This window comes from Rhinolophus ferrumequinum, chromosome 4, assembly GCF_004115265.2.
Source record: "Rhinolophus ferrumequinum isolate MPI-CBG mRhiFer1 chromosome 4, mRhiFer1_v1.p, whole genome shotgun sequence".
Taxonomy (NCBI): Eukaryota; Metazoa; Chordata; class Mammalia; order Chiroptera; family Rhinolophidae; genus Rhinolophus; species Rhinolophus ferrumequinum.
Window position 1 is genome coordinate 99,357,579 of NC_046287.1, and position 26,633 is coordinate 99,384,211.

The following is a 26,633-nucleotide window of genomic DNA, read 5'->3' on the forward strand; positions in this document are numbered from 1 at the left end:
AACATAAAAATCTTTATGTGAACATGTTTTCATTTCTCTATGGGAGATACCTACGCGTAGAATTGCTGGATCGTGCGGTTCCTCTATACTGAACCTTCTGAGGAACTGCCAAACTATTTTCCAAAGTGGCTGCACTATTTTACATTCTCATCAGCAGTGTATGAGGGTTTTATTTTCTCCACATCCTCGCCACCACTTGTTCATGTCTTTTTTATTATAGCCAGTACAGTGGGTGTAAAGCAGTATCCCACTGTGCTGTTGATTTGCATTTTCTTAGTTACTGCTACTATTAAGCATCTTTTCAGCTATTGACCATTTGTGTATCTACTTTTTACAAATGTCTGTTCAAACCCTTTGCCCATTTGAAATAAACCAGGTCTTTTTGCGTTGTTAGGGTTCTTTATGTTAGAGATAAGTCCCTTATTGAATATATAATTCACGAATATTTCTCCCATTCTGCAGGCCTTTTCACTTTCTGGAAAGTGTTTTTTGAAATGCAAAAGTTTTAATTCCGAAAAGTCTTAATTTATTATATTTTACCACTGTGCTTTCTGATATTTCATTGCCTAACCCAAAGTCACAAAGTCCATGTTTTGTCCTAAAGTTTACAGTTTTAGCTGTTACACTCAGATCTGTGATCCATTTTGAGTGAATTTTAGGGTGTGGTGTGAGGTTGGGGTCTAAATTATTATTATTATTAGTAGTAGTATTATATTATTTTGCATGTGTGCATGTCCAACTGTCCCAGAACTGTTTTTTTTAAAGTTTATTGGGGTAACAATAGTTAGTGAAGTGACACAGGTTTCAAGTGTACAATTCTGTAATACATCATCTATATATCACACTGTGTGTTCACCACCCAGAGTTCCAGAACCATTTTTAAAGACTCCTTTTTCTCCATTGGGTTTTCTTGGTGCCTTTGCCAAAAATCAACTGACCATAAATGTAAGGTTTTGTGGATTTAATTCTATTCCTTTGATCTATAGTCTATCTTTATGACAGTACTACACTGTCTTGATTATTGCAGCTTTGTATTAAATTCTGAAATCAGAAAGTGTAGGTCCTTAAACTTGACTCTTCTTTTTCAAGATTGTTGGGCCTATTCTGGGTCATTTGCGTTTCCATAAAAATTTTAGCTTGTCAATTTCTGCCCTTGTCCCTCCCCCCAAAAAACCCAGAGATTTTAATAGGTTTTGCATTGAATATCCAGACCATGTGGTTTGAGGGGTTTTTGGTTTTGGTTTGTTTGTTTTTGCTATCTAAAAATACTGTCTTTTAATCTATGAAAATAGGATGTTGTTCCATTAATTTAGGTCTTCTTTAATTTCTTTCAGCAATAATTTATAATTTAAATATAGAAGTCTTACACTTTTGCAACATTTATTCCAAAGTATGTCATTCTCTTTTATGCTATTGTGAACAGAATGGCTTTCTTAATGTTATTTTTGGACTATTAATTGCAGTGCATAGAAATACAATTGGTTTTTGTATATTGATTTTGTATCCTGTAATTTGGTTGAACTAGTGTATTATTTCTTGTAGATTATAGTGGGTTCCTCAGGATTTCCTATCTACAAGATTGTGTGTCACCTGGAAATACAGATAGTTTTGCTTCCTTCTTTCCAAGCTGGATGCCTTTGTTTCCTTGCCTAAACACTCAAGCTAGAACCTCCATTGAATAGAAGTGGGGAGAGTGGACATCTTGTCTTGTTTCTGATTTTAAGGGAAAATCTTTTAGTCTTTTGCTATTTATTAATAGTATGATGTTAGCTGTAGAATTTTCACAGATGCTCTTTATCATGTAGAGGAAGTTCCTTTCCAGTCCTAGTTTGTTGAAAGTTTGTATCACCAATAGGTACTGGGTTTTTCAAATGCTTTTCTGTGTCTATTGTAATCATGTGGTTTTTGCCCTTTATATTATTCATATGTTACAGTAATTTATCTTCAGATGTCAAACTAGCCTTGAATTCTTGCGATAAATTTCATTTGGTCAAGATGTATAATCCTTTGTATATGTTGTTGGATTCAGTTTGCTAGTATTTTAAAGACTTTTTTTGTTTGTTTCTTTGCATCTGTATGAATGGAGAATATTGGTTTGTAGTTTTCCCATAATATCTTTGGTCTTGGAATCAGGTGCTACTACCTCATAGAATCAGTTGGAAAGTTTTCTCTCTTCTTCTGTCTTCTGGGAAAGTTTGTGAAGGATTTGTAATTAATTTTTTATTAAATGTTAAGTAGAATTCTTCAGTGAAATCCTCTGGGCCTAGACTTTGTGGGAAAATTTTAAATGATTGATTCAATCACTTTACTTGTAATGAGTCTATTCACATTTTCTATTTTTTGAGTCAGTTTCAGGAGTCTTTCTACCAATTTGTCCATTTAATGTAAGTTGTCTAATTTGTTGACATACAGTTGTTTATGGTGTTCCTTTATAATCCTTGTAATTTCTGTAGTCAGTAGTGATGCCCCTCTTTCATTCCTGGTTTTAATAATTTGAGTTTTCACTTTTTTTTTCTTGGTCAGTGTAGCGAAAATTTGTTAATTTTGTTGATCTTTTCAAAACACCAACTTGTTTTCATTTATTTCCTCTGTTGTTTTTCTGTTTTCTATTGAATTTGTTTCCTCTCTATTCTTTACTATGCTTTGGGTTTTGTTTCTTTTTTACATTCTAAACTTAAGTTACTTATTTGAGATATTTTTCCTAATATAAGATTTACAGGGGGTGGTGGGTGAGCAAAATGGGTAAAAAGGGTGAAAAGGTACAAAATTCCAGTTATAAAACAAATCGTGGAGATGTAATGTACATCATGGTGACTACAGTTAATTATATTGCATTGCATATTTGAAAGCTGCTAACAGAGCACATCTTAAAAGTTGTCATCACAAGAAAAATATTTCATAACTATGTATGGTGACAGACATTAAAGAGACTTATTGTGGTCTATCATTTCACATATACAAATATCGAATCACGTTGTACACCTGAAACTAATATAATGTCAATTATACCTCAATACAAAAATTTACACAATAAATTTCCCTGTAAGCTCTGCTTCACTGCATCCCATGAATTTTGATATGTTTTATATTCATTCATCTCAAAGTATTTTCTAATTTCAATTATGATTTCTTCTTTGGTCCATTGGTAACTTACAGTGTTCCCTGTAATTTCCACAAGGTTGTGATTTCCAAAATTTTCCTTATGTTTCCATTGTGGTGTGACAACATACTCTGAATCAATTCAATTATTTTAAAGTTTTTGAGACTTGTTTTATGGCCTGGATATGTTCCATCCTAGAGAATATTCCATAAGCACTTAAGAAGCTTTCTATTCTGTTATTGTTGTTTGAATGTTCTATGGATGTCAGTTAGTCTAGCTGGTTGATAGCATTGTTTGAGTGTTCTCTATTCTTGCTAACTTTCTGTCTGGTTGTTCTATCCACTATAGAGATGGGGTATGGAAGTCTCCAACCATTATTTTTGAATTTTCTACTTCTCCCTTCAATTAGCTTGTTTAATTGTAAAACTAACCTCAGAGTAATCTTTTATAAAAATAAGTCAGATTATGTCACTCTTTAAAATCCTCTGATGCCACCCCACCGCGCTCAGAATACAAACCAAAGTCCATACAATGCCTGAAGGTCCAACAGATGAGTCCCCCATTAGCTCTTACTGCATCCCACACTATCTCCTCCTTTTTCCTCTTCGATCCAGCCATTGCCAACACCCCACCCCCAAGGCTGCTTAAACATGTCAGGCACTCTTTATCCACAGGGTCTTGGCACTTGCTGTTCTGTTTGCTTGAAATGCTCTTCTCTCAGGTATGTGCATGACTTCCTTCAGATCTTCAAATATCCTTCTCAGTGAGGTCTTCTCTGGTCACTCTATTTTAAATTGTAATGTCTTCTCATTCCCTTTCCTGCTTCATTTTTCTTCTCCATAGCACTGGTCTCCATCTGTCATAATGTATAAATTGTAACATAATAATGCACATAGTATATTATTTATTATCTGTCATTTCCCACTAAAATGTAAACTTCAAGAGCACAGGGATTTCTGTCTGTTTTATTTATTCCCCTGTACCTCCAGCACTAGATCAATGCCTGTTACGTAATAGGTGTTCAATAAACATATGTTCTATGAATGAATGAGTGCTCTGAGCATTGTTTAAGGAAAACAGTCAGCAGGGCAGCAGATTAACTTGGATTCACTGTCAATCTCAAGTGGACCCTAAATACAGACTCGTTCTGTTACCAAAGATTCTGCAACTGTGAACAACCACTTTTTTTAAAATTCTACTAAAAGTACTCAAATTAACACTGATCCAATTGGGCCAGCTCATAGCTCCCTTCCATTTCCATCTTTCCCATCTCTGTTTCCAATTATTTTCTGAGCATTTACTATATGGTAAGCACTGGATATAAAGTAGTATATCTGTAGTGACAAAGTCATTACCTTTAAGAAGCTTACATTATAATTTTCTGAAATGCACTGTGCAAAAGTAATCAGACCACTAGCCCTAGAAGCTCCCTATCCAGTTTACTCTTCAGTTTCAAGTATCTTCTCTGAGATCAACTAAAATTAAGAATTCTAGTAAATGTTTTAAACTGAACTTTACCAATTTCATGCACACAAATCAGCTTTCAAATACTACAGAAACCAAGTTTTAAGCACCACAGATGTTTAAAAACTAGTTTGAAGAAAACAGTTGGCAGTGGAATTGCATCTATACAATTTGAAAGCTTAGTGCAAATTAGCAGTAGTCTGACAAAGGTTCTTCACATAACATTTTATGCTTCAGCTACAAATCCCAGTGCTGAAACTTTTAAAAGCATTTTGTATCAATTATTTTGCAGGAATATATTGATGTCATTGTGGTTCATTATGATGGTTAAAGTTATTGTCAGTTTTCCAAAAAAAAAGTCTATTTTAACAATTCCTGGCATATATGAAATGGTAGCCAGAGTAATTTTTCTAATGGCTAAAAAGGTTTTAGTCTTTTGTCAGCAAGTACTGTAGTTAGAATATTTCAACCACAGATTCTTCTTATTTCATCAGAGTACAGCCAAGTCCTGAATGAGACTCAGAGGCAGACAGGACACGGTGCCAGTCAGCAGAAAATTTTGAATCTACTCATAGCACATTAAGCCTAATTGCTCACCTATTTCATTTGACAACCAGAAAGACTATTCTGAGAAAACTTTGGTGGGTTTATTTTTAAAGCGTCTCCAAGATACATTTTTAACAAGCATAACCAAGAGCTAGTTCCCTATCTGTCCCACAAAATTTGACCTGACTCCTAAGGAGCTTCACCAGAAATCTAAGGACATGATAGAATAACACTGAAGCAAAATCAGCCTAATTACAGGATAAATTAAAAACTGAAAACCTTCAAGTTCAAAGCAATTCAGCAGAGTTGTGTTGAGACTTGTCCAGAATTCACAAAGCAAAATGGAAATAACCCCACGTGTCCACGTTCCTGAATAACTTTGCAGAAGCAAGATCACTATGGAAACATGCATATTTTGACATGGGACTCACCCAAACTGCAGAGTAGTCCAAGTTTGCTACAAATGGAGATTACTTCAGGAACTTGCAGTGACGTCCCCGGCTCTCCTCTGGGAGTCAAAGCACACTCAGCAGAAGTAGGAGACGAGGACAGTGCTCTTAAACTTTTTGGTCTCAGACCCCTTTACTTCTGAAAAATTATTGGAGATTGCTCAGAACTTTTGTTTATGTGGGTTTTATCTATCCTTATTTATATGTTAAAAATGTAAATGAAGAAATTTTAGAAACATTCATTAATTTATATAAAAATAATAAAACCCCCACTATGTTAACATAAATAGCATCTTTTTATAATAACTATATTTCCCGCCCCCTCCCACCCCAAAAAAACAACACAGTGAGAAGTGTGGCATTGTTTTACATTTTTGCAATGTCCTTAAGGTCTAGCTCAATTAAAGACAGCAGGACACTCACATCTGCTTCTGCATTGAATCCACTGCCAAAGGCTATTTGGTTGAAGTACATAAAGAAAACCCAGGCACATGCAAATGAGTTATAAAAGTATTTTAATAACTTTTTTCAGGTAATTGTAGCTATTCTTATTTGATACTAGAACAACACTCAACCAGTGGCAGATTTTTAAAAATAGTTGCAGTGTGAAATCTGAAAGGCTATCAGTGAAGTTTTCATATTGTTACATTAAAACTTATTGGTCTATCTTACACTTCAAATGATCTTTTCCTATTCCTTATTTTGTAACATTATGTGTTGGTCATTTGAAAATATGATTCACTCACACAGATAATCCAAATGTTGACACATTTAATTATACAATATAAAACACTGGTTCGTATCACCAATGATCTCATCAAAAAAATATGTAAACTGTAGGAAGCTGTCAAGCTCATAATGGTGGATACAAGTTTTCCAAAAATCTAATTTTTACTTAAAAGCTCAAATTTTCATTGGCAACAAACATTACCAGTTGTTCTTCTTGAAGTAACAGTAGTCTGGTTTAATTTATTTTTCAGAAAATCTCTGCCAAATACTCAACACTGAATAACCACAATTTGATGTCTGTTGTTCTTTCAAGTAATAGTGTTCAATGGGAAAAAGTCCAGCTTTCACCTCAAACAACAGAATAGATGCTTTTCCTCCAAACAACCATCATACTGATTATGTAGCACAAGTGTCCATTTGTCACACACAATCAATTTAAAAGATGTACACTCAGTAAAATTAATGACTTCTACTGCCCTCATCTAGAATATCTGTAAGTGAACTGGCTGTTTTATAACTGTGAGTACGGTCTGTTGCCACTGCCTTGACTCATGGTAAGGCACTGTGGCGTCCAGCGCAACACAGGCTGTGGGGAGTCGAGAAGAGGCGGCTTTGGGTTTAGCTATGAGAAAGAAGCAAAGACTCAATACAGTTAAATCTCAGAGGGCCAAGGGTCTCGCAGCCTCAAAAGACTGGCGCCCCGAATCGGGCTGACTGACGGTATTTATTGATTACACACTAGGAAGTTACATTGTTTAAGACACGGTCTGTGAAACTCATCTACTACACCAAAAAATGACTTCAAACCAAAATTATTTGTCCCAAAACAGCGGAAGCATATAGTTCCATGATGACTAAGGTGCTGTATGCACCTCCCTGGGGGAGAGAGTCTCTCAAGGTAAAACAATGCCAAGAGCTGAGCAGAAAGAGCTTGATCTTATCACTCTAAAGACTTCTCTCACAATTAGGTGAGAGGGAGCAGCAAGAGTCAGCAGCAGCTTTTCTCAAGCATGGGGGAAGGGCAGGCAAGGCTCCTTCCCAAATCTTCCAAGACAGCTCATCAGGGGTTTGAATGGGGTTCCGTCTGGCTTGAGTTGTTCCCCCCGTGGGGAATCTTACTCGTCTTTGACTGCAAACCCTTCTTTTGAAGACCAGAGAGACACAAGGTATAACAAACTCAGTCCCAGAGAAACACAGCCCCACAGACTCTTCTTTTTGTAAGGAAAGGTGTGGGGGGTCAAACGGCTAGGCTGTTGTGTGACCACAAGGCACGAGGTTGTTTTTCCCATTACTGCTTTTGTACCATCAGAGAAATGTCCACACAGGGAAAAAGGCAAATAATGTCTTGGCATTACTATAAAAATAGTTTTGACCTCACACATCCCTTGCAAAGGTCTCAAGATACCCACAGGTTCTCAAAGCAGACTTTGAGAGCACCCAGACTCTGAGAAGAGAAGCTGTGAAGGAAAGCAGGAGAGACGGCATGCTGCCACCAGTACAGTACAGCTAGCTTTGATTTGGGGACCCCTCTTGGGGAGTACCCACCCCCAGGATAAGCCATAACCCCCATGCTGTCTCCTAGCCTGTTTCTGTACCTTTGCCTCTGTCAGTGAAATCACTTTTCTTACAACCGGTTATCTCAATCAGAGGTGACAAAAATATGGCATGTAGAGGTCTTTTCCCGCCAGTGAGTGCCCACCAGGCAATAATACTCTTTATTTAATTTTCAGTCAGCCTGGAATTGGCCTAAGAAACTACTTAATCCACGTGCAGGTAGCCACAATCAATCAATCCATCCATCAATGCTAACAACAGACATGAAATTTGTCAGGCCTCATTTAAATCATTATGAAGTGTGTGGAATCGAAGGTAAACCTCTTTCTTTCTTCTTGCAAATACAAAAAGTTTGCCAAAAAGAGATGTGGACAGCTCCAAGTGATGGCGTTACCTAGGAAAACTACTGACCTCAACTGACCAACGGGTCTCCTTGAATTTATTACAAGTCCAATAGTCTACTTACATGCTTCCTTACAGACCACAGAACTCTACATTGTACCTGTTTGCACATTTCCAAATTGTGCTTTACTGTCTCAACATAATTAGGCCTCCACAAATCACTACAATGGCTTCCCCAACTCTCACTTCAATACTATCCCCGTCTGGCTCAGCTCCCGGATGGCTCAGTTGGTTGGAGCGCGTCCTCTCAACCACAAGGTTGTCAGTTCGACTCCCGCAAGGGATGGTGGGCTGTGTCCCCTGCAACTGACTACAGCAACTAGACCTGGAGCTGAGCGGCACCCTCCACAGCTAAGATTGAAAGGACAACAACTTGACCTGGAAAAAGTCCTGGAAGTACACATTATTTCCCAATGAGGTCCTGTTCCCCTTCCCCAATAAAATCTTAAAAAAAAATAAAAAAAAAAATACTATTCCCGTCTGAGCACTTCCGATACTTGACCAGGTTCTTCCACATGTTGCACTGACCTTCAAGTCTATGGCAGTTGAAGATATTTTAGTAGGTAGAGCAAAAAGCAGAACTCGGGAAAAGAAAAATCAGGATGCAGACAGTGAAGGGTTAGGGGGTTGAGATTCAATTTGAATGTCCAATCACATGATCACCAGTCTGTTTATTATGCCTCATTGTTTTCAGGTAGAGAATCAAATTCTGGAAGAGTGCAATCTTTGCCTTGCTCATAAAGAAATAGATCTTTTCTTGTTTATTTTTTTTCTACTTTTCAAGGTCTCAAATGAAAATTTTGATGAAAAAATATTATTTTATGTAATTATTCTTCACCATATGTTTTTCAATTATTCATATATTTCTACCCTCTCACTTTAGATAGCATTACAGTGACATTTCCTGGAGACAAGAATTCTCATTATATACTTTCTACACTAGAAACTCCTAATCAGTTTTTATTTAAAATTGTTCTCCTGCCAATCTCCAAAGACAAAGTACAAACCAAATGGAGTTCCCAGCTAGAGCCTCACACGCAGAAGACAGATTCATGTTTCCTCCTGGCTTGGAAAATTTGTCCTGCTGGAGTGAAATGGCCAGTATCTAAAGGCCAAAATAAAACAACAAATATTCTTTGTTAAAATCCCTTCATGGGAGAAAAACACACAAATGGAAATAAAGATGTGACTTTAGCTTAATGCCCAAATATTACGGGTTTCATTTAGTATTTTACTCAAGCCTGGTGCAAAATTATAAATTTGCTTCACTTTGGTAAGTCACATTCCTGTTCATTTGTTGACCTTATTCTCTAAAGCTACGGGATGACTCTCACTTCTCTGAGTTTTTAAAGCTGTTACACATCACTATGCCTTTACCGAAGCTAAAATACTTTCTGCCTGCAATACCCTTCCTACTTGTTCTCTGGTCAAAGTGTGACTTTTTCATTGAGTTCAACTCCTCTGTGACCGTCCTCTGTGCGTTGGTTCTTCTCTCCCCCACCCCCCTGCTCTAATCTACTTGCAGTGCCCTCGTCACCCAGGGAACTCTCATGCTGCTCGTACTCAGTGACTTTAGAACACTGTACTCACCTTTCTCTTCCACCAAACTCTGTGGGGACCTGGAGAGCACGAATCATGTGTCACTCATTTTTATAGTCTCATCACTCAGTGCAGTACCTGATTTAATCTAGACACCAGTGATAAATATTAAATGAATTTTTAGTTTTACTACTTTCTACATTTACTTCACATTTCTTTCTACATTTCAAAGTTTTTCTTATTCTCTTTACATTACTGATCTCGAAGTGGAAACAAAGTGACCATCAGAGACTCGGGAAACCACTTTGGTTTTCAGATCTGTATGACGGAACTAGTGATGCGAATCTATTTTAAAAGCCTGTAGTAAAAATAAATGCCTTACTCTCTTCAGGGGAAAATGCTAAATAAATAAAATAGAGGTTCACTTTGGAAAACTATTTGGGAATTTTTTATGAAGTTAGACATTGTCGACTGCAAACAGAAAAATGGCAGGTATTCCTTCAGCAAAAAGTACTTATCTGGGAAAAAGAAGTGAATGCAATCCTGTGCATGTAGCCATGCTGAGCCACATACAAGAAGAAGGTGAAACAAAGAGGAAAAAGCTGTTTTATAGAAGGGAAGAGAAGTTAGGGGAGGGGCTGTTACAGTGATTCTCATTCTCTCTCTCTCTCCACATACACACACACACACACACACACACACACACACCCCAAACCGGGGTTTAATTTACATTAAGTCAAGAATGATGTACAAAGTTTAAAATGGCGGGCCACAGCAAGAACACATTTAATTTTGGAATTTATATAAGTGTACTATTATTTTTATTTTCTTAATTATGCTTTTCTTAGGATAACAGTATATCATTTTGGTTACACTTAGCCTGGATCAACTGATGAGTGAGGTAAACAACAGAATATGCTAAAAAACAGAAAAATTGACTCAGAATTCAATTTTTCCTATGACGGATTTTTTAAAAGTTAACTAAAATACAAGTAATTGTAAATATTTTGATCACAGTCATTTGGTTTGCTCTATAATTGAAACATCTTACTAAATCCTAGTTATTTGGATGTACACAGCAATACTATCCATATTTAGGAAGCACGATTGAGAAAGGATGATCCATTTGGAAGGCAAAGGGAACAGCATGCATAAAGCCCCCAAGGCTGTAAAGAGCTTGGTACTGGAACTAAAGACTACAGAGGGAGCTACAAGGAACTGAGTGAGGGAGGAACCAAGTGAACCTGGAAAAAAACAAACTGGTTTATGCAGGACCTTGTAAAGAAAAGTAAGGAGCTAGGTTTCATTGAACAGCGATAGGAAGCCTTCCCAGGGCTTTGAGCTAGGACCTGATATAATCAGGTTTACGGTTTTAAAAGAGCACTCTGACTACTCTGTAAAAAGTGGATAAAGCAGAGGTAAAAGAGAAAAAATTGACCTTAATGGGGCCATTACCAGTCCAGGTGACAGATTACAGTAGTAATGGTACAGATGGACAGAGGCAGGCCATCTGGAGATATATTTTGCAAGCGGAATGTGGACAAAATTTGCCAATGGATTGGATACAGAGGAAGGAAGGGAAAATGTAAAGATGAAACCAAGGGCTTTGGCTTATGCCATTTACTGACATGAGAAATACTGGAGCAAAACCAGGCTCAGGAGTGGAAATCAAACGTTTTATTTATTTATGTTTTCCCCCTTCTTCCGGCTCCCCCCAGCCCCACTCTGGTTCAAGCCGTTGTTGCTCAGTCTAGTTGTGTAGGACACAGCTCCCTGGCCCATGCTGGTATTCTGAGCCTTACGCTCCCCACGGCTGAGGCAGCTGGTCGCTAGTCGTCAGTCTCGGCCCCTCACAGTATACGGCACCCGCTGCAGCACTCAGCAGCCCACGGCAGCCCCACTGGTCACAATCTTAGCTGTAGAGGGCGCAGCTCACTGGCCCATGTGGCAATCGTACTGGCGGCCTCAGTGTTAGGAGCACGACGCTCCAACCACCTGAGCTATCCGGGCGGCCCCGAAATCAAATGTTTTATGTTGGACATGTTACCTTTGAGATGCTAGATGGTATCCAAGAATAGATGTCAGACTGAATAGGAGTTTTAAGGAAAGGCCTCAATTAAATAAATCTGGTAGTAGGCAGGATAGAGATGAAATTTAAAATTATGGGTTTAAATGGAATTGCCTAGGAAGAGAGCACAGAAAGAGAAGAGCAGGGGAAGCACAGGCATGCACCACATAAGACGTTTTGGGCAAAGATGGACTGCATATATAACAGCAGTCCCACAGATTATAATGGAGCTGAAATTTCCTGCTGCCTCGTGATGTCATAGCTGTCATAACGTCATAGCATAATGCATTACTCATGTGCCTGTGGTGATGCTGGTGTAAACAGACCTAACTGCGCTGCCCATGGTATAAAAGTACAGCACATACAGTTATGGTGGTGGGCTCTACCATCTAGATCTGTGTAAGTGCACTCTGTGATACTCCCACAACGATGAAATCATTTAACGACATATCTGTCAAAATGTGCCCCATTCCTCAGGCAGCACATGACTGGAATTCCAAGTCCTGAGGAAGTGCATTAGTTAGCGGCCAGGAAGAGAAGGGAAAACCAGCAAAATAGCCTGTGGAGTGTTCAAAAAGGATCGTGTTTCAAGGAGCAAGGAGTAGCCAACAGTCCAAAGCTTCCAAGAGATTAAGAAAGACAAGAACAGGGAATATCTTTTGGTTTGGGCAACACGAAAGCAGTTGATCACTGACAAGAGCAGTTTTAGTGGCATGATTGGGGCAGAAATCAGATTAAACTAACAGAACTGGGGATAAGGAAGAGATAAGTTTCCATGTACGGGGTCTAACAAATAAGTTCGTGAACTTGTTGTAATGTGGTCACACAGCAGCCTAGCCGTTTGTCCCCCCCAACCTTTCCCTAAGGAAAGAAGAATCTGTGGGGCTGGGCCTCTCTGGGATGGAGTTTATAATATCCTGAGTCTCTCCATCTGGTCTTCAAGAGAAGGGTCTGTGGTCAACGATGAGTAAGATTCCTCGCGGGAGGGACAACTCAAGCCAGACGGGACCCCGTTGGGACCCCAGTGAGCTGTTATAAGAAATAACAGGAGGGAGCCTTGCCCCTCCTTCCTCTTGTGCTTGTGGGAAGCTGCGGCTTGCCGCTGCTGCTCCCTCTCACCTTATTGTGAGAGAGGCCCATTAGAGCAATAAGATCGAGCTCTTTCTGCTCAGCTCATGGGACAGTTTCACCCCGAGAGACTCTCTCCCCCAGGGTGGTGCATACCGCACCTTAGTCATCTTGGGACGATATGCTTCGGCTGCTTTGGGACAAATAATTGGGTATTGAAATCATTTTTCTAAAATGGTGTAAGATTTCACAGACCCTGCCTCTAATCATGTGATGTTCATTGTTTGTAATCAATAAATACTGTCAGTGACCCGATTCGGGGCCCCAGTCTCTTGAGGCTGCGAGTCCCTTGGTCCTCTGTGATTTAACTGTGTATGAGTCTCTGTCTCTTTATTACAGTTTAACCCTCGCCGCCTCCCTCGCCTTCCCACGGCTTGTGTTGTGCAGGTCACAACATTGCAACAATGTTTTTTGATATCAGAGGAATTATTCATTATGAATTTGTATCAACTGGACAAACAATTAACCAAGTTTACCTTTTGGAAGTGCTGAAAAGGCTGCGAGAAAAAGTTAAACGAAAACGACCTGAACTGTTCACCAACAATGCATGGCTCTTGCATCACTACAATGCACCAGCTCACACAGCACTGTCTCTGAGGGAGTTTTTAGCCAGTAAACAAATAACCGTTTTGGAACACCCTTCCTACTCACCTGATCTGGCCCCCAATGACTTCTTTCTTTACCCAAAGAGAATATTGAAAGGAAGACATTTTGATGACATTCAGGACACAAGTAATACGACGACAGCTCTGATGGCCATTCCAGAAAAAAATTCCAAAACTGCTTTGAAGGGTGGACTAGGTGCTGGCATCAGCACATAGCTTCCCAAGGGAAGTACTTCGAAGGTGACCGTAGTGATATTCAGCAATGAGGTATGTAGCACTTTTTCTAGGATGAGTTTGCGAACTTAATTGTCCAACCTCATATTCAGTAAAACCACACTGCTAAAATCTGATGGCTTTTGATGTACAAAAACAGTAATTTCATATTTTTTTTAAAAAAAGCTTGATGGAAGAAAATAGGGTGCAGCAGATAAAAGGGAAAATGACGTCAATTAGGGCTGAGAAGGAGAAGGTGGTAGGCTTTAGATGGAAAGAACAGAACATGTTTGCACACTTATAAAAATTAGGCAGTCATCAGCTGAAAGAAAGGAGGACAGAAGGGATTGGAGATTTGATAATCGAAGAAAAAAATGCGAAATAGCTTTTATAGAGAATAAGTAAGCAAACTAACTCTGGAATTGCTGTGGGGATGCTAGCACTACTGAGTACACATTTGAGAACTGTTGATCACAAACTTTTGGCAGAGGCTAAAACTCAAATGCCTATGGGGCAAGGCAGGTAAATGACAAGCAGGCTGAATGGACATGACACTCAAGAATGCATGCCCAAGGCGGCCGGATGGCTCGGTTGGTTAGAGTGCGAGCTCTTAACGACAGGGTTGCCGGTTCGATTACCACATGGGCCAGTGAGCTGCACCCTCCACAACTAGATTGACAATAAGGAGCTGCTTCTGAGCTGCCAGTGGGGAGGCCAGATGGCTCAGATGGTTAGAACATGAGCTCTTAACAACAAGTTTGCCAGTTTGATTCCCACATGGGATGGTGGGCTGTGCCCCCTGCAACTAAGATTGAAAATGACGCCTGGACCTGGAGCTGAACTGCGCCCTCCACAACTAAATTGACTGATGGGTCCTGGAAAAACACACTATTCCCCAGCATTCCCCAATAAAAATTAAAAAAACAAAAAAGAATCCATGTCCAATCTGAAGGAGGTAGCCACTGGATTGCTACCACCAGGTCTGTCAGCCCTATGCTGCTAAATCTTCCGATTTTTCAAAAGAAGCAGAAATCTTGATTTTTATGTAACATATTTTAATTTAAAAAACACTGTATGTGAAAAAATAAAGCCCACAGATGACTGGTTTACAGTCACACCAGTTGGCCTGTTTGGAAGATCTTCCACAATGCTCAGCTGTGAGGACACTCACAGAGAAGGCAGAGGTTGAATTTATCCAAATAGTGACATGAAAGGAAGAATGACTCCAGGTAGTTGAAAGGGTGTGATTGTAATGATGAACTACTGAAAATTAAGTTGGATAAAGAAGAACACAGAAGTTAAAGGGGGCTGATGGGTACAGTGAAGGTGGAAAAGTCAACGTATTAAAGGAATTGGTGAAGACTGAATCCTTATTCTTCCTCAAGTTCTTGAGCAAGTAAACTTAAGGGCTAGAGACTATGGTCAAAGCATGTACAAATTCAAAATTTTGGATCCTACCCAGTTTCTGGAAACTACAAGTCCCAGATGCATTAGGGGAGTAAGTCAAAGAAATGCAAATTTCAAAACCAATAAGAGAACATTATTTAAATTCAAACAAGTTAAGGATTTTGTTGCTTAGCTGATTTTTAGAAAATCCATTATAAAAATAATACATACAGGGAGACTTCCAGTCAAAATTTCAGAGTAAGTAAACTGTGTTCGTGTTCTCCCACAATCACATCAAAATTACAACTAAATTATAAAACAACCACTTTGAGAAGCTGAACAGAACTCCTATAACTAAGGATACAAAGAAAAAGCTACATGGAGACTGGTAGGAGGCATGGAGATGAGAAATGGCCTGTCCCACTGCCATGGTATGGTGATTAAGAATCAGGATAGCTCATGGATGGAAGTACCCCCTGAGGAGTGAGGGGTCCCAGCCCCACACTGGCCTCCCCAGCCAGGGGCACCAGTGCCAGGAAGAGGAGTCCCCATAACATCTGGCTATGAAAACCAGCAGGGATTGCATCTGAGAAAGACAAAGGGCTGCAAGAGACTAAAGCACTGCTCTTAAAGGGCCCGTGCATGGACTTGCTTGTTCACAAACTCATTAACTCTAGGCTCCAGCACAGGAGCAGCAGCTTGAAAAATGTAGGGATATATGGGGAAGAACTAAAATGACTAACTTCAGGGCAAGGGTTGGAGGGGCAGGGGTCAGGACAACTCTCCATGGGGACAGAAGTGCTGGCAGGCGCCAATGTCCCTTTGTTAAGCATTCTTCCCCCCCAGCTGGCCAGGCACAAGCAGGCACCAAATCTGTACTCTCAATTAACCTAGCTAACACCATTCGCCCCACCCTGGTGATTCCCTGAAACTCTGTCCCACCCAATTCGATCGCCCAGGAAGAACTTCTTCCAGTGGCTGCTCTACACAAGCGGCCTGCCTCAGCTCATGCTGCAGACTCACTCAAAGGACTGCAAACCTCACATTAGTAGTGGCTGCCCTAGGATTGCACTGCAGATTTTCTCAAAGGTCAGCAAATACTACACAAGTGGCAGCTTCCCTTAGCTGTCGCTATAGACTCTCTCAAAGGTCCATAAACTACAAACAAGGAGTACCTGGCCTCAGTGTGGATTGTAGCTCCTGCCAAGCGGCCCCAAGCCCTGCACAAGCAGTGACCAATCTCAATTTGCACTGTTAACTCCCCTCAGGTGGCCCCAAGCCTGGAATAAGTGGCTACAATCTTTGCTTGTAATGAAGCTCCAACAAAATGACCACAAGCCCAGCACAAGAGGCAGCGTGCCTCACTTGCATCGTAGTGCCCACTAAAGGGTCCTAAGCCTGACACCAGTGGCAGCCAGCCTCAGTTCATAGTGCAGCCTCTCTGAAGTGCCTCCAAGCCCAGCAAAAGCAGCAACCAACTGCAGAAAATTTGTAATTCCTACCAAGCAGCCACAAACCTGGCAAAAGTGGGAGCTCACTTTGGCCTATACTGGAACCCCTTCAAGAGACTCTAGACCCAACACTCTTAGTGGCCAGCTTCAGACCACACCACAGCCCCACCCAACCAGCTCCACAACCAACAAATCTCAAGGGTGGCCTCAGCTGGCACCGGCTCCACACAACAGCTCATCCACTGTAGTCGTGGCCAGTCCTAACAGCCAGTCAGCATGCTGGTCAACACCACCAACTGAAGTTCCAGCAGCAATGAAGGCCCAATCACAAGGGGGCCCACACAATAGGGGACATTCCCGGAGTAACTGGCTCAGATGACCAGGGAGGCTGTGCCACTGGGACCCACTGGACATCTACTACATAAGGCCACTCTTTCAAGATTGGAAGACACAGCAGAACTACCTACCATATGAAAACAAACAAAGGTAGTCAGCCAAAATGAGGAGACAAAGAAACATGTCCCAAAGGAAAAGAACAGGACAAAACTGCAGAACAAGAACTCAACAAAATGTAAACAAGCAATCTATCAGATACAGAGTTCAAAACACTGGTTATGAAAATACTCAGTGAACAGAGGAGAAGAATAGATGAACTCAGTGAGAACTTCAACAAAGAGATAGGAAACATAAAGAAGGAGACAGAGAACACTTACAAAAATCCAATCAGAACTGAAGAATACAACACCTGAAACGAAGCATACTCTAGAGGAAATCAACAGATTATATGAAGCAGAGGATCAAACCAGCAATCTGGAAGACTAGGTAGTAGAAAACACCTAATCTGAACAGCAAAAAGAAAAAATAATTCTTTAAAAATGAGGATAGTTTAAGGAACCTCTGGGACAACTTCAAGCGTGCAAGCATTCGCATCATAGGGTTCCCAGAAGGAGAGAGAGAAAAATAATGAAAACCTATTTGAAGAAATAATGATTGGGGGGGAGAGGGGTTGAGGGATGTGTGAGAAAGGTGAAGGGATTAGGAAGTACAAATTGGTAGTCACAAAATAGTCATGGGGATGTGAAATACAGTATGGGAAATATAATCAATAATGTTGTAAAGACTATGTAGGGTGTCAAATGGGTACTGGACTTGGGATGGGGGATCACTTCATAGATTGATTATATATAAGTGCATGACCCCTGTGCTATACACCTGAAACTAATGTAAAATAATATTTAATGTCAACTAAATATATGTGTGTGTGTGTGTGTGTGTGTGTATGTACATGTATATATATACACACACATACATATACAGTATGTAGTCACGGGATGTAAAGTACGGCACAGGAAATATAGTTAATGGTATTGGAATAGCTACGTATGATGTCAGATGGGTAGTAGACTTGGTAGGGTTATCACTTTGTGAGGGGTGTAAATGTCTAATCAGTATATTGTTTTATACACCTGAAACTAATGAATGAATGATCGAATGAATGAATGAACGAATGAATAAATAAATAAATGTGGAAAACTTCCCTAACCTTGCAAAGGAAATAGACATACAAGTCCAGGAAGCACAGAAAGATCCAAACAAGACGAACCCAAAGAGGCCAACATCAAGACACATCATAATTAAATGTCAAAAGTTCAAGACAAAGAGAAAACCTTAAAAACAGCAAGAGAGGGGCCGGCCCGGTGGCTCAGGCCGTTGGAGCTCCGTGATCCTAACTCTGAAGGCTGCCAGTTCGATTCCCACATGGGCCAGTGGGTTCTCAACCATATGGTTGTCCGTTCAAACTCCTCGAGTCCTGCAAGGGATGGTGGGCTCCACCCCCTGCAACTAAGATTGAACAGGGCACCTTGAGCTCAGCTGCCTCCCGGGATGGCTCAGTTGGTTGGAGTGCGGGCTCTCAAACACAAGGTTGTCAGTTCGATTCCTTGAGTCCCGCAAGGGATGGTGGGCTGCGCCCCCTGCAACTAGCAATGGCAACTGGACCTGGAGCTGAGCTGCGCCCTCCACAACTAAGACTGAAAGGACAACAACTTGACTTGGGAAAAAGTCCTGGAAGTACACACTGTTCCCCAATAAAGTCCTGTTCCCCTTTCCCAATAAAAATCTTTAAAAAAAAAATACCAAGAGAAAAGTAGTTACTCACATACAAGGGAGCTCCCATAAGTATGAGGAAAAATACTCAGATAATTTTTCAACAGAAACTTTGCAGGCCAGAAAAAAAATGGCAAATAATCCAAAAGGATGAAAGGCAAAAAACTACAATCAAGATCCCTCTACCCAGTAAGGCTACCATTTAGAATCAAAGTTGAGATACAGTTTTCCAGACAAGAAAAACCAAAAGGAGTTTATCTCCTTTAAACCAGTATTACAGAAATGATAATGGAACTTCTTTAAGTGGAAAAGATCAAAAATAAGAAAATATAGGAAAGAAACAAATCTCACTCACAAAAGCAAACAGTAATAGCACTGGATCATCCAATTATAAAGCTAGTACAAAGGTTAAAAGACAAAAAGTAGGAAGATCATGTGTAATTACAATAAAATACAGGAGACACATACACAAAAGAAACAAAACATACTGACAAAAACATAAACGTGGAATAAAAATTGTAGTGACTTTACAATGTGTTCAAACTTAAGTGACCATCAATTTAAAATAGACTACTATTAACGTAGCTTGGTATATATGAACCACAAGGTAACCACAAGCCAAACATCTATAAGAGATATACAAGAAATAGACAGAAAGGAATCCAAACACAACACCATGGGAAGTTGTTAATAAACAAGAGAAGAGAGCAAGAGAATAAGGAACAGAGAACTACAAAAACAATGACAAAGCAATTAATAAAATGGCAATAAGTACATACCTATCAATAATTACTTCAAATGTGAATGGACTAAATGCTCCAACCAAAAGACACAGGGTGGCTCAATGGATAAAAAACAAGACCTGTACATATGCTGCCTACAAGGAATCCACTTCAGATCGAAAGACACACAGACTGAAAGGTACGGAAAAAGATTATTTCATGCAAATGGAAATGAAAACAAACAAACAAACAAACAAAAAACCTGGGATAGTAATACTTATATCAGACGAAACAGACTTTAAAACAAGGGCTGTAATAAGAGACAAAGGAGGATTTTTCATAATGATAAAGGGATCAATCCAACAAGAGGATATAACTCTTGTAAACATTTATACACCCAACGTTGAAGCACCTAAATATATACAGCAAATACTGATGGATATAACGGGAGAGACAGACAGTAATACAGTAATTGTAGAGGACTTTCTACCCCATTGACATCAATGGATAGATCATCCAAATAGAAAATCAACAAGGAAACAGTAACCTTAAACGACACACTAGGACAGATGAAGTTGGTATTTTTAGGGCATTTCACTTAAAAGCAGCAGAATTTGCCTGACCACTGCAGTGTACACCCAAACCTGAACCTGAATAATAATGAACGTCAACTGTAATTTTATATATATGTATGTATATGTGTGTACATATATGTGTATATAATTACAGGAAGCAGAGTACAGCATAAAGAATAGACAGTGGAAATGTTAACAGTTGTGTGCAATGTCAGAGGGATAGAGATTGGGGAGGAGGGTTATCACTTTGTGAGGGGTATAAATGTCTAACTATTACATTGTTTTGTACACCTGAAACTAATAAAAAAATAAAAAAGTAAAAGCAGCAGAATATACATTCTTTCCAAATGCATATGGAACATTTTCCAGAATAGACCACATGTTAGGCTACAAATCAAGTCTCAAAAACTTTAAGAAGACTGAAATCCTATCACGCATGCTCGCTGATCACAATGGTATGAAACTAGAAATCAATTACAAAAAGAAAACTGAATAACACACAAAGACATGGAGGCTAAATAACATGTTACTAAATAATGAACAGGTTAACAATGAGATCAAAGAGGAAATCAAGAGATACCTTAAGACAAGTGAAAATGAAAACACAATGAGCCCAAATGTGTTAGACACAGCCAAAGCAGTTCTAAGAGGGAAATTCAAAGCAATAGAGGCTTACCTCAAGAAAAAAGAAAAATCATACATAAACAATCTAACCTTACACCTAAAGGAACTAGAAAAAGAAGAAAGCCCAAAATGAGTAGAAAGAAGGAAATAATAAAGCTCAGAGTGCAAATAAATGAAACGGAGACTAAAAAAACAAAAGATCAATGAAACCAAGACCTGGTTCTTTGAAAAGATAAATCTTTAGCCAGACTCATCAAGAAAACAAAGAGAGAAGACACAAATAAATAAAACAAAAAATGAGAGAAGTGACAACAGATACCACAGATACAAAGGACTGTAAGAAAATGCTATGAACAATTATATGCCCACAAATTGGACAACCTGGAACAAATGGATAAATTCCTAGAAACATGCTATCTTCTAAGAATGAATCAGGAAGAAACAGAAAATCTGAACAGACCAATAACTGCCAGCGAAATAGAATCAGTAATCAAAAAACTCCCAACAAACAAAAATCCTGGACCAGATGGCTTCACAGGTGAATTCTACCAAACAATCAAAGAAGAATTAATACCTATCCTTCACAAACTGTTCCAAGAAAATGAAGAGGAGGGAAGGTTCCCTAACTCATGTCACGAAGCCAGCATTATCCTGATAACAAAACCAGACAAGGATACTACAAAAAAAAGAAAATTATAGCCCAGTATCCCTGATGAACATAGTTGTAAAAATCCTCAACAAAAGATTAGCAAACTGAATTCTGCAATACATTAAAAAGATCATTCACCATGATCAAGTCGGATTTATTCCTGGATGCAAGGTTGGTTCAATATCCACAAATCAATTAAAATGACACACCACATAAACAAAATAAAAATCATAATTATATCAATAGATGCAGAAGCATTTGACAAAAACCCCACATTCATTTATAACAGAAACCTCTCAGCAAAGTGGGGATGAAGGCAACATACCTGAAAATAATAAAAGCCATATCTGACAAACCCACAGCTAACATCATACCCGATGGTAAAAACTTTCAGCTCTTTCTTTAAGGAACAAGACAAGGATGTCTACTTTCACAATTTTTATTCAACATAGTACTGGAAGTCCTAGTGATATCAATCAGATAAGAAAAAGAAATAAAAGGCATCCAAACTGGAAAGGAAGAAGTCAAACTGTCATTATTTGCAGGTGACATGATACTATATAGAGAAAACACTAAAGATTCCACCAAAAAAACTATTAGAGCTAATAAATGAATTCAGTAAAGTAGCAGAATACAAAATTAATATTCAGAAGTTTGTTGCATTTTTATACACCACTAAATAAACTATCAGAAAGAGAAATTAAGAAAACAATCCTATTTAAATTGAATCAAAAAGAAAAAAATAACTAGGAATAAATTCAACCAAAGAAGTACAAGATCTGTACTCAGAAAACTATAAGACACTGAAGAAAGAAATTGAAGAGGACACAAATAAATGGAAGGATATACCGTGCTCATTGACTAGGTGTAACACTGTTAAAATGACCATACTACCCAAAACAATCTACAGATTCAATGCAATCTCTATCACAATACCAATGGCATTTTTCACAGAACTAGAATAATCCTAAAATGTATATGGAACCACAAAAATACCCCACATAGCCGAAGCAATATTGACAAAGAACAAAGACGGAGGTTATCATGATACCTGATATTAAACTATACTACAAGCCTATAGTAATCAAAACAGCATGGTACTAACTTAAAAACAGACACATATGGGGTCTGACAATTAAGTTTGCGAACTCATCCTAGAAAAATTACTACATACCTCATTGAAGAATATCACTATGGTCACCTTTAAAGTACGGCCCTTGGGAAGCTACGCACTGACGCCAGTGCCTAGTCCACCATTCAAAGCAATTTTGGAACTCTTTTTCTGGAATGGCCATCAGAATGGTCGTCGTATTACGCTTGATGTCCTGAATGTCATCAAAATGTCTTCCTTTCAATATTCTTTATCTTTGGGTAAAGAAAGAAGTCACTGGGGGCCAGATCAGGTGAGTAGGGAGGTTTTTCCAATACAGTTATTTGTTTACTGGCTAAAAACTCCCTCACAGACAGTGCCACGTGAGCTGGTGCATTGTCGTGACGCAAGAGCTATGAATTGTTAGCGAAAAGTTCAGGTCGTTTTCATCTAACTTTTTCATGCAGTCTCTTCAGCACTCCCAAATAGTAAACTTGGTTAACTGTTTGTCCTGTTGGTACAAATTCATCATGAATAATCCCTCTGATATCAAAAAAGGTGAGCAACATCGTTCTGACTCTTGATTTGGACTGACGGAACATTTTTGGTCGTGGAGAACTGGCTGACTTCCATTGTGCACTTTGACACTGTGTTTCAGGGTTGCACTGGTACACCCATGTTTCATCATCACCAGTGATAACACGGCCCAAAACACTATCTTGCCTCTCCAAAAGCTCTTGGCAAACTTTGACTCTCCTTTGCTTTTGTTCATTGGTGAGCTCCTTCAGGACCATTTTTACACACACCTTTCTCATGTCAAAATTCTCAGTTAAGATTTTCCTAACTGTTTCTCTATCGATGTTCACTTGGTCTGTTATGCTTCTCACAGTTAGTCAACAATTTTGACGGACAATTTGACGAATTTTGCTATGTTTATCAGTTCTGCTGGTTACTTGCCGTGCTGACCTCTCTTCATCAGTGACGTATTCTCTCCCCTCAGAAAAACATTTCATCCATTTGTACACTGCGGTTTTCTTCATGGCATTATCCCCATAAACTTGGACTAACATGTCCCTGATTTCACTTCCACTCTTGCCAAGTTTAACAAGAAACTGAATGTTTGTTCGTTGCTCTAATTCAAGCTCAGACACTCTTGCGACGGCACACAAAAACACTCAACAATAATGAATGACATTCAGCAAGACACGACCACATACTGACACGAACACAGCTGTGAGACACTGATATACCAAGATTATGAAACTTTACTGAGCTGTTTGTACACTGCTGCCAATATAAGTGCATGGTGGCAAGTTTGCGAACTTAATTGCCAGACCTCGTAGATCAATAAACAGAATAGATCCCAGAAATAAATCCATGCTTATCTGGTCAATTAACTATGACAAAGGAGTCAAGAATATACAAAGACAGTCTCTCCAGTAAATGGTATTGGGAAAACTGAACAGATGCATGCAAATAAATGAAACTAAATTACTTTCGTACACCATATACAAAAATAAACTCAAAATTGGTTAGAGACTTAAATGTAAGACCTGAAACTATAAAACTCCTAGGAAAAAAAAAGGGCAATAAACTCTGACATTGGTCTCAGCAATGTTTTTTTGGATACGTCTCCTAGGGCAAAGACAACAAAAGCAAAATAAAGAAATGGGACTACATTAAACCAAAAAACTTTTGCACCACAAAGGAAACCATCAACAAAACAAAGCAACCTACTGAATAGGAGAGGTTATCTGCAAGATGTATCTGCTAAGGGATTAACATCCAAAATATATAAAGAACTCATACAACTCAATATCAAAAGAACAAACAATCCAATTTAAAAATGAGCAGAGGACCTGAATAAGCATTTCTCCAAAAAGGACATACAGATGGCCAACAGACATATGACAAGATGCTCAACATCAGGGAAATGCAAATTAAAACCACAATGAGATACTACCTCACACCAGTCAGAAAGGCTATCATCAATAAATCAACAAACAAGTGAAGTGTTGGTGAGGATGTGGAGAAAAGGGAACCCTTGTGCATTGTTGGTGAGATAACAAATTGGTGCAGCCACTATGTTAAATACTATAGAGGTTCCTCAAAAAATTAAAAATGGAACTACCATATGACCTAGCAATTCCACTCCTAGGTATTTACCAAAGAAATCCAAAACATTAATTCAAAAAGATATATGCACCCTTATGTTCATTGCAGTGTTATTTACAATAACTAAGATATGGAAGCAACATAAGTGTCTATCAACAGACAAATGGATAAAGAGGCAAAACATATATACAATGAAATATTACTCAGTTATAAAAAAGAATGAAATGTTGCCATTTGCAACATGGATAGACCTAGAGAGTATTATGCTAAATGAAATAAGTCAGACAGACAAAGACAAATATACGACATCACTTATATGTGGAAACTAAAAAAACAAATGAAGAAATAGAGCAGAAATAAACTCATAGATACGGAGAATAAACTGATGGTTGCCAGATGGTAGGGGGGTTTAAGAGAGATGGATGAAAAAGGTGAAGGGACTAAGACGTGCAAATTGCCAGTTATAAAAATAGTCACGGGGATGTAAAGTACAGCGTTTAAGGAAAATAGTCAATAATACTGTAATAACTATATATGGTGTCAGATGGACACTAGACTTGTGGTGCTCATTTCGTAAGGCATATAAATGTCTAACCACTATGTTGTACACCGGAAACTAATATATTATTGCATGTCAACTGTAATCAAAAAATAAACTTAAAAAATAATACATACAGTTATGAGAAAACCATCATACAAATTCCTTATTATGGCATTCTACAAAATACCTGACCAGTACTCCTCAAAACTGTCAATGTCATCAAAAGCATGGAAAGTTTGAGAAACTGCCACAGCATAAGGAGACATGATAAATACCTGAAATGTGGTATCCTGGATGGGATCCTGGAACAGAAAAAGGATACTATAAAGTTAAGGAAATCTGAATGAACATCGAACTTTAGTTAGCAATAATATACAATACTGGCTCATTAATTTTTACAAATATATCATACTAATTTTAACAGGTTAATAAAAGATTAGGTGTCAAGTATGATACCTCTGTACTACTTTCTCAAATTTTAACAAATAAATCTAAAGCTACTCTTAAAAAAATTCTATTAATACGTATTAAATATTATAACACAATGACCTCTGTATATTCAATATCCAGCTTTAAAATTATCAACAGTTAAAGCCTTTCTTATATGTATACTCTTTTATAGTTCCCTATCAGACATTACCACTTTTCTAAATTTGATTTTTATCCCCTTGTATTTCTTGACTACTTGCACTACATATGCATATATACCTAAACAATATATAATGTTTTAAAATTGTATGCACATAAATTGTCATAAGTGCATATATTCTACACCATCCTCTTTTGCCTCGTCCTCTTTCTAGGTTCAGTCTTAACTTACTGGCATGTAATATTCCATCCTAGATATCCCATAACGTGTTTACTCTCCTATTGATGGATATTTCCAACTGTTTGATGCTACTCACAGTGCCATCATTGTCTATATATCAGTTTCTATAAAATATATACTTTGGACGGAACGCTGGGATTTAATATTTGAACATTTTCAGTTTCACTAGATTTTGCCCAACTGCTTTCCTAAGTGGTTGCAACATTTAGGCACCTACCAGCAGTTGCGTAGTATGTTCTGCCGCATTTGGGGGTGGGGAGGGCTTTTGAAAGACATACAAATTTGATAATATTCTTGCCCTAACTGTAGTTTGAATTTTGTGGCCATGTAGTCATTTCTACCACCAACCAACCAGCAGCTACGAGCACCGTAAAACACTCACACGCTGCAGGACAAACCACTCCTTGGTGCCCAGAGACGCAGACACACGCTCGCTTCCGGCGTAACCTCTAACGCAGGGGCGGACGTCCGCACGCTCAGGACGTAAGCGTTTTGTTGTCGCTTTTGAAAGCCCTTTTCCGGGCTGTCTGGCAAAATCCAAGTATCAGCTTATATTGGTCCATCGCCTATTTTTCGTAAGAAAGGAAAATATTCTGACAGGCTCTCCTTGTTCTCAGGTACATTCCCTCACCCCAGGAGAGACGCTTTCGGTTGGCGTTTCTTTCAGGCACTGCCGCGGGCAGCCCGCAGGCCCTTGTAAGGCGCGCGCCGCGGCCCCACCTCCTCCTTTTCGGCCGGGACCGCCATC

At 38.9% G+C, this 26,633-nt stretch overlaps 1 long non-coding RNA gene across 2 annotated transcripts; it reads right to left on the reverse strand.

Annotated features, from left to right (window-relative positions):
* Positions 1–556: 556 nt before the first annotated feature.
* LOC117021497 (uncharacterized) lies at positions 557–26,633 on the reverse strand. 2 transcript variants are annotated; one of them, XR_004422872.1, is made up of 4 exons: positions 26,268–26,633; positions 25,332–25,358; positions 5,542–5,698; positions 557–3,956 (listed from the first exon to the last, which is right to left on the reverse strand). It is a non-coding gene; the product is annotated as an uncharacterized LOC117021497 (long non-coding RNA). The 2 variants fall into 2 exon arrangements; XR_004422873.1 differs by having other exon boundaries at positions 26,103–26,326.